Raw genomic sequence first — 7,640 nt, 5'->3', positions numbered from 1 at the left:
GGGGTGAGCAGGTCGTTGGAGGGCAAGACAGTCATGAAGCCCTTTCCTGCTCCAGTCCCTTCCCCAGCAGAAGGCTGAGTTCCTTACAGTCCCCATAGTGTGGCTTTAGGGTGGGAGTGATTAGGACCAGTCAGTCAGGTGTCTCCCAGGTACCCTTCATGGTTGCTACAAGGGAGGCTCTTAGAGCCAGCTACTTCTTTGGTCTCCTCAACAGGACAGCTGTCTCATGGAGTGGAGATTTGGCCACTATGATTTACTTTTGGGCAGTAAATTCGAGTAAGAGACAGAGTTGTGTCTTGCTTCAAAATGCCTGGACATTCTGGAGTACTGTTAAATGGTATGACTGAGCTGTCAGTCAGAGGATGGGCTATTTTAGCTTCGTGACTTCTGCTGTGGCATATTTTTGCTTTCCAGTAGAGGTCTTCTACAAAGATGACCTCCCAGTTTCTTTGGAATAAACAGAATGAATGTGACAAAAAAAACCCACCCCCTAAAAATGTTACCTGATTACTTCTGATATGATAATAAATTAAATGCATGTTTAAAGTTAAATTTATATGTTTCTTCATGCTTAGAAGCACAAACTAAGATCTGTTTTGTTAAGGATCTTTTTAAAATGGATCAAATTCTAGACCCAGTTCCTCCTCTGGCATGAACTCTCACAGATATCTATGCAAGCATATCTGTTTCCATAAATTGTGGATCTGCCTCTGGCAATTTAAAGTGTAAGTTTTAATATTGGAACGCTTAGACTATCTGTCTTCTCTGGAGAGATCCTAAGTCGCTGGGGTTTACATGTTTTCAACACCTAGAAATTCTGTATCCCTACACTGGCAAAAGAGGGTCTCAGTAACTGGCCAGAAAGCAGTGTTTGTCATAAGTAAATTCCAGTAATTTCACCTTAGCTAAAAAACAAACATACAAACAAAAAACCATTAAAATATGATTATAACTTGGTTGGCAATGACAGTGACGGAGGGTGTTAAAGAAAAGGACTCAAGTGGCCTTCAAGGCATAGTAGTGGAGGGCATTTGTGAGCCTGAAAGATTTTCTCCCAGGAGGATAAAGAATCATACAGTCATAGAATGGTTTGGTTGGAAATTATCATCTAGTTCCAGCTCCTGTGCCACGGGCAAGGACACCTTCCACTAGATCAGGTTGCTCGAGGCCCTATCAAGCCTGGCCTTGAAAACTTCCCGGGATGGGGCATCCACAGCTTCTCTGTGCCAGGGCCACACCACCCTCACAGTACAGACTTTCTTCCTAATATCTAATCTAAACCTACTCTGGTTCAATTTAAGGCCATTCTCCCTTGTCCTAGCACAACATGCCTGTGTAAAAAGTCTTTTTCCAGGTCTCCTGGGCCCCCTTTTAGGTATTGGAAGGCAGGTATAAGGTCTACTGGAGATTTCTCCAGGCTGAACATTCCCACCTTTCTCAGCCTGTGCTTGTAATAGAGGTGCTTCAGCTCTCTGATCATCTTTGTTGCCCTCCTCTCACCCACTCCAACAGGTCCATGTCCTTCCTATGTTGGGTGCCACAGAGCTCAGGGCCCCATTCTGTGGCACAGTGCCTGCCCCAGCCATGGCCCAGCACAGCTGCCAGGCTGGGCAGCACCAGTGCACCAGCCATGAGGAAAGCAGTTATAAAGAGAAGAGGAGCACTGTTTTCTTTGGCACTGTACAGATTTCCCAAGAATGACTGCCACAGCAACAGCTGCCAGCTACACCATGAGTTTGGCATGCAAAGTGGGTCAGAAACTCAATCTTTATTTTGTGCCAGTGTCGTGAATGAACCGTCCACCTTTACATATGGGATCCATAGGGAGTATGTTCAGAATCTGCACTGCCTGCCCATGGTGCCCCAACTCCCCTAAAGTATAATTTAATCTCTCTTCTGCTCTTATTCACATGCTGCCATTCAGGCTTTCCCTGAGTACCTCATCAATGGAGAGTAAGTGCAGCACTAGATTTGGTCCTTTCACTTCAATTTTTATGGTTTGTTCTTATATAAACACATTTCAAGGAGTTTTACAAAAGCTGCATAATTCAAGACAGCTTTTGGCATGATGAAAAGAAAGTGAAAAGAGAGGAGAAAAGATCCTTTCATTCTGATTTCAAAATGCAGGAGTAAGAAGTGTCCCAGACATCTGAGATGGGAAGGTCCAGAAAAGACTTCTTAGCAGCCCCTATCTACATAAACAGTGATACAAATAAGCCAGTATAAAATGCTGTGAAAAGCCACAGCAGCCCTGGCTGTACTTTTCAGGGTCTCAGAGGTTGAAAAAACCCCACCACTTTTTCAACATAGAACTTGTTGGAAATTTTTTGCTTGGGGTGACCTTCCAGACAAGAAACAGTACTCTCTGCAAAAACCTACAGTAGAAAACACCGCTTTTGCTGAAGAAAAAAAAATCAAACAAACAACAAAAAAGCAAAACAACAACAACAAAAAAAGGTTTTGTTTGGAAAAGTCAAATTAAATATTTTATTTGAGGTTATCTATTAAGCCAGTTAAAAGTTATTTAAAATCACTTGAAAAACTGAAGTGCAAGGCACTGTAAGAAAACATTAAAGAATGCACATTGTTGCTTAAATGTAGACCATACATTGGTGACTGTGATGTGCTGCTGTAGCTCTCCTGCTTTCCAGCTGCTGCCTTAGACAGGTGCTGGTCTGCTACAGCCCTGTGTCTCATCTGTCAGCCCTTTGGGGATGGATGTCTTTGGATCCTTTACAGCACCCCACTCTCCTTAGAGGCTGCAGCTGACGCAGACCATTTCTTCCTTGCCGCCTTTTTTCAGGCCCCAAACTGAAATCATTCACCAGTGCATGTTCTGCAGAGGCCAGCGATGAAGTCACAGAGATCTGACATCCATCTGGCCCTTCTGTCTGGTTCCCTACTCACCTGCTGAGCACATTGTTAGGTCTGGTTTGGGAGCCCTGTTTAAATGGTTCTAGCTCTGCCATGAGCATGACCTACAGAATTAGCTTTACGTATATTTCACCAACTCTGGGTGGAAAATTCAGAGCAAAAGCAGACAGATATGTGGAGAGAGTCCCAGATCTTTGGGAGTGGTGAGGGAAAAGATTTCTGCAAGTTTTTTCTACTTGGGAAGAGATAGAGTATATATTGTATCCAGTGCACATCTTTTTTACAAATGTTCCTTCATTGAGTAACTATAACCATCCATAATATAAACTCTAAATAACCCATCACACGGTATGAATCTATAGGTAAGTAAAATTAGAAATGGTTCAAATTAATTCTTCCAGAACCAAAAGTTTCCTTCTTCATCTTTTTTTTTTCCTCACTTTTGTTGGCCTGTATTGGAAAATAGAAAATCATACCCCTGGACTTTTCACATCTTACAATTAACTTTCAATATGACCATGGGGAATTCAGGTGAAGATACAGAGGATTCATTGTAAAATGTCCAAGAGCCCATTACAACTTCAAACATGCATGAATGAAGATCTACACAAGAAAATTAACCACTTCCTTAACTATTCAAGAAAATGACATCTTGCCTTATATTAACAGGACCAAAACATGCATATGTGGTTTACAATCCTGTTAACACATCTAATATAATCTGATTCCTTTTAGGCACATTGCCTTAATAGAACCATAGAATAAAAATGAGACATTGTGTTTTGTCTAAATTTCTACTCTAAGGAACTCAGTGCTCTTTGGTCAAGGACATACCTTAGCAGTAGTAATTTATCTGGATTATGATTTTTAAATGCTTACCTGTCCAAACCATATTATATTAAATTAACAGAACAGGAAAAAAACCAACCAAACAAACAAAAAAACACCACAAAAAGAACCAAAAAAAACCCCAAAAAATTAAATCTGGGTTAATTTTCATATTATAGTAGTGAGATTTTAATTTATAATGATATTAAAAAGTAAATTACCTACAGCAAACACCAGGAAGTTGTTGTTAATTGAGATGGGTTGTTTCCTATTGCAAGGACTATATTGTGAAGTACTTTCAGGGCCAGATATAGCTCTGATCTAGGTGGGGGCCTGGAAGGGAGATACTCAAGTGCTCTCATGTCATGCTGCTCATCTGGTTGGTGATAATTTTAACAGGACAGCCATTTCATTTTCACCTTTCCTTGTAAGCCCAACCCTGACTTCTGACATCAGTTTGACAATTGTGGTTTGGGGGGCTTTTTCCCCCTTTTCTTTTTTCTTTTCTAGTCACATTCTTCCAGTTGTCTATAGAAATTGCACATTTGAGTGCCACATCTCTGATTGAAAAATACAATGTGAAAACTGATAATGTTGTATTTGTGGAAGGGCTGGCATGCAATTCCATGGATCTAAGCCCAATCCTGCAGTCTCTTCCCTAAAATGCAAAGCCACACTGAATTTAATAGCAGTTCATGACCATGTTTGCAAAATAAGAACACACACTGCATAGGCCTCCCTTTCGAGAGAAATCAGGTTTGTATTTATAGCCTTTGTAATAGTCTTCATTTCTACATTTGGAAGAAAAACAAAAACAAACGCCAAAGTTCAATATTTTCAGCAAATCTCTAAGGAAACTCCCAATGAAATTATGCAAACCATCAAGTTGATGGCTATGGCTGTTAAACTCAGTTGCTGTCTAATTGTATTACTGCTTTAGCTTGAGCTGTAGAAAAGGGACTGAGCCATAATATAATTGGATTAAAAATACAGTGTGTCCCATGTAGAAACACTGGTTCTCTCCAAGACTGGATGATAGAGGGATTTGGATGGAAGCAAACAGGCTGTCATCACTTCTTCCTATACTGAAAGGCTAACTGCACATATAAGATTTTTCTTCCAGACTGACCCTATTTTTGCCTTGCCACTTCATCTTGGATTCTTCCAGCCTTTAGTAAAAGGTACAGTCTTCCTTCTTCTCTGATTAAGCAATGGTGAGGCCTGGGGGTTTAGGGATTGTCTTTTCTGAAGCTTCACCAGCATGGGCTGCTCACCTCCGTACCCTAAATGTAGGTACCAGCCCAGCCCCAGCTGTGGGGTCTGTGATATGTTCCTGGCAGTGACATCAACTGCTATTCCAAGAGAAACTGGGGTTCATTTCAAAAGCATCCTAAGCTGAAGGGAAGTCAGGGCATCATCTGAAAGTTGGAACAAATATAATCAGGTTTCTGTTAATCTGGACCCTGGAAAAAGGTCTAACTGGATTAAGAGTGTTCATTTAGCAGGCACCAACTGGCTTTAGTCTGCACTGCATAAGACAAGCCTTCTCCCAAGCAAACTGCATCCATGCCACCTTGGCTCCAGATTTCCTGCAGGCCTCATATAACACATCTTGCCCTCAGGTGTCAGCATTACCCTGTGTAACATTTTCAGCTGAACCTTTCCAAAAAATACAGACCAAGCCTGCAAGTGATGTTTTCAAAGCAAGACTGTGAGGTCAGGTTTTATGCCCTGGACTGCCTGTGGTGAATCCAGACCCCCCCTTTCTGGCATGAGAGCTTGGCAGCAAGTGTGACACAGCTCTCCTGTACTTGGCTGGCCACCTGACTAGCTGTTGGTGGGTTTGTGATGAGGACAGCACTAAGGTCAGATGAATGGGTGTGGCAGGATTCAGGAATTTGATGTGTACATCCTGAGCTATAATAATCTTTGAACCCATTTCTGTGGGTTGAAGCAACCTGAGTGTTTGTGTATTCACTGCCAATGGCATCACTTTTCTACTGTCTTCCTTCTCTTTCACATACAGCTTTCTGAAAGGACTGGATAAAATGAACAGTTTTACAGTTTTATTAAATAACTTTGGTTTATGTTAGTAGGATTGCCAGCATATGTCCCATTTCTAAGTATTTTTAAGATGGAGTGGGCAAGGGTCTGAAAAATACACATAAGAAATCATCAGAGTTAGCAGAAGAGATGTCTTCATGTGAAAAATGGCGACACAGTGTTCTCAAAACCCTTTCAAAGGATCCATGGTTTTACCTCAGTGGCATAAAGAAACCTTTCCCATTTAAATGTTCTCTAATTCTGAAAATGAGCAATATTATTCAACTTAGGTCTGTCAGATAAAGAAAAAGAATGTACATATGAATTTAATCCCTCAGTTGGTTTATAACCTTACAACTCAGGCAGGAGAGTCACAAATCCATGTAGACATCCGAGTGCTGACTTTTGCATTTGGATTTCTGATTTAGTTGAAAAATATATAAAAAAACTTGTGTAGCCAAACAGCTCCCTATTGGCTACACATCTGTACAGGCTCAAGAGCATTGTATATTTCTGGAAAAGAAAATATCTGGCACAGATCTGGAATAAATTGTGCTCAATGAATTGGCCCCTCGCATGCTTGTTTCAAACAGGAGACTCGGATGAACTCACGTATCATGGGAGCATCAATAGCAAAACAATACCTCTTTGGTCAAATCTAGTGGGAGCTGCCATCATACATATGGAAGATGGGTAGGTACAGAAATAAATAATTTTGGGGAGATGGAAATGTGCTTACAGATCAATATTAGTGACTGCAAGTTACATTCAGCTTCTCAAGTATTAGTTTTACATTTTGAAAACTCCACAACGACTCTGAAGAAAAGTACTTTCTGTGGTTGGGATTCATCTACCTAACTCAGCCATCTAGAAAAGAGGCACCTACTCTGAGCCACCCATATATACATCCCTTATAGGGAGTTCTGTGAGAGTTTGACAACAGAATATGTCCCCATTTGAGATTGCCTCTTTTTCCATTGACAAAAGGGAAAATATACAGGACTCCATTTACAGTGGTACACTCAAGTTTTATCCAGCTAAAATTAGGAATCTACAGATGAATGTGTACTCACTTGGCCCCTTGCCCAGCCCACATGCATAAGCGGCAAGTGTACAGTACTGACAGCAGATTTATTAATGGTTCTGTTTATGTAACTTCATCCACACCCCACTCTGAAGTCCTTACTCAGCCCCTTTTGTTATACAAACAATGTCTTATCCTTTTTATTCACCTGACCTGACCTTGTTTCTTTAGCAGTAGGATATTTGTATGCCATTCTTCTCCTGTGAACATAAACAGCTCTCTGTTTGCAATCACTAACTCTTAACCAACAGCCAGCCTCTCGTTCAGCTGCTCAGCTGAGCATTCACCCATAGAAACTGCTCATGTGTTGCTGTGCAGATCTCAAGCATGAAAGTTTGGTTTTCTTTCATGACTGGGATTTTTCGAGAGCAGGTAAAAACTGTGCACAGATTTATGATTTCTGCTGTTCACCCAGCCTAATTTTTGGCTCTGCTTCAACCTCTTTCTCTTCCTGTTTTCCCAAGAACTTTTCCCCTTTGAAAGCCAGCCTCATTAATGCAAATTCAAAACTTTTCAGAGAACTCCCTCCCATCTTTTTTAGCCAGCTCACATCCTCACTAGGAGCCTTACAGGTCTGTCCCTACCAAGCCAGGCTCCTTTCCAGGCCCCTCCGGTCAGAGTCAGTTCCTCCTCCACCACCTGATATCCTGTGTTCAGCACAAGCTCAAGTCTCTCAGGTCTTTTAAGCTCAGTTTCCTCCCTCTGGACTCTGCTGAATTTAGGTGACCCATAATGTTTCCCAGAAGGTCCAATTATAGTGACTTGCTGCTAGCATGTTGAACATCCTTCAGCGCATCTGCAAAGTGAACTA

Source organism: Geospiza fortis, unplaced genomic scaffold (genome assembly GCF_000277835.1).
Source record: "Geospiza fortis unplaced genomic scaffold, GeoFor_1.0 scaffold194, whole genome shotgun sequence".
Taxonomy (NCBI): domain Eukaryota; kingdom Metazoa; phylum Chordata; class Aves; order Passeriformes; family Thraupidae; genus Geospiza; species Geospiza fortis.
Note: the sequence above shows the minus strand (reverse complement) of the source record.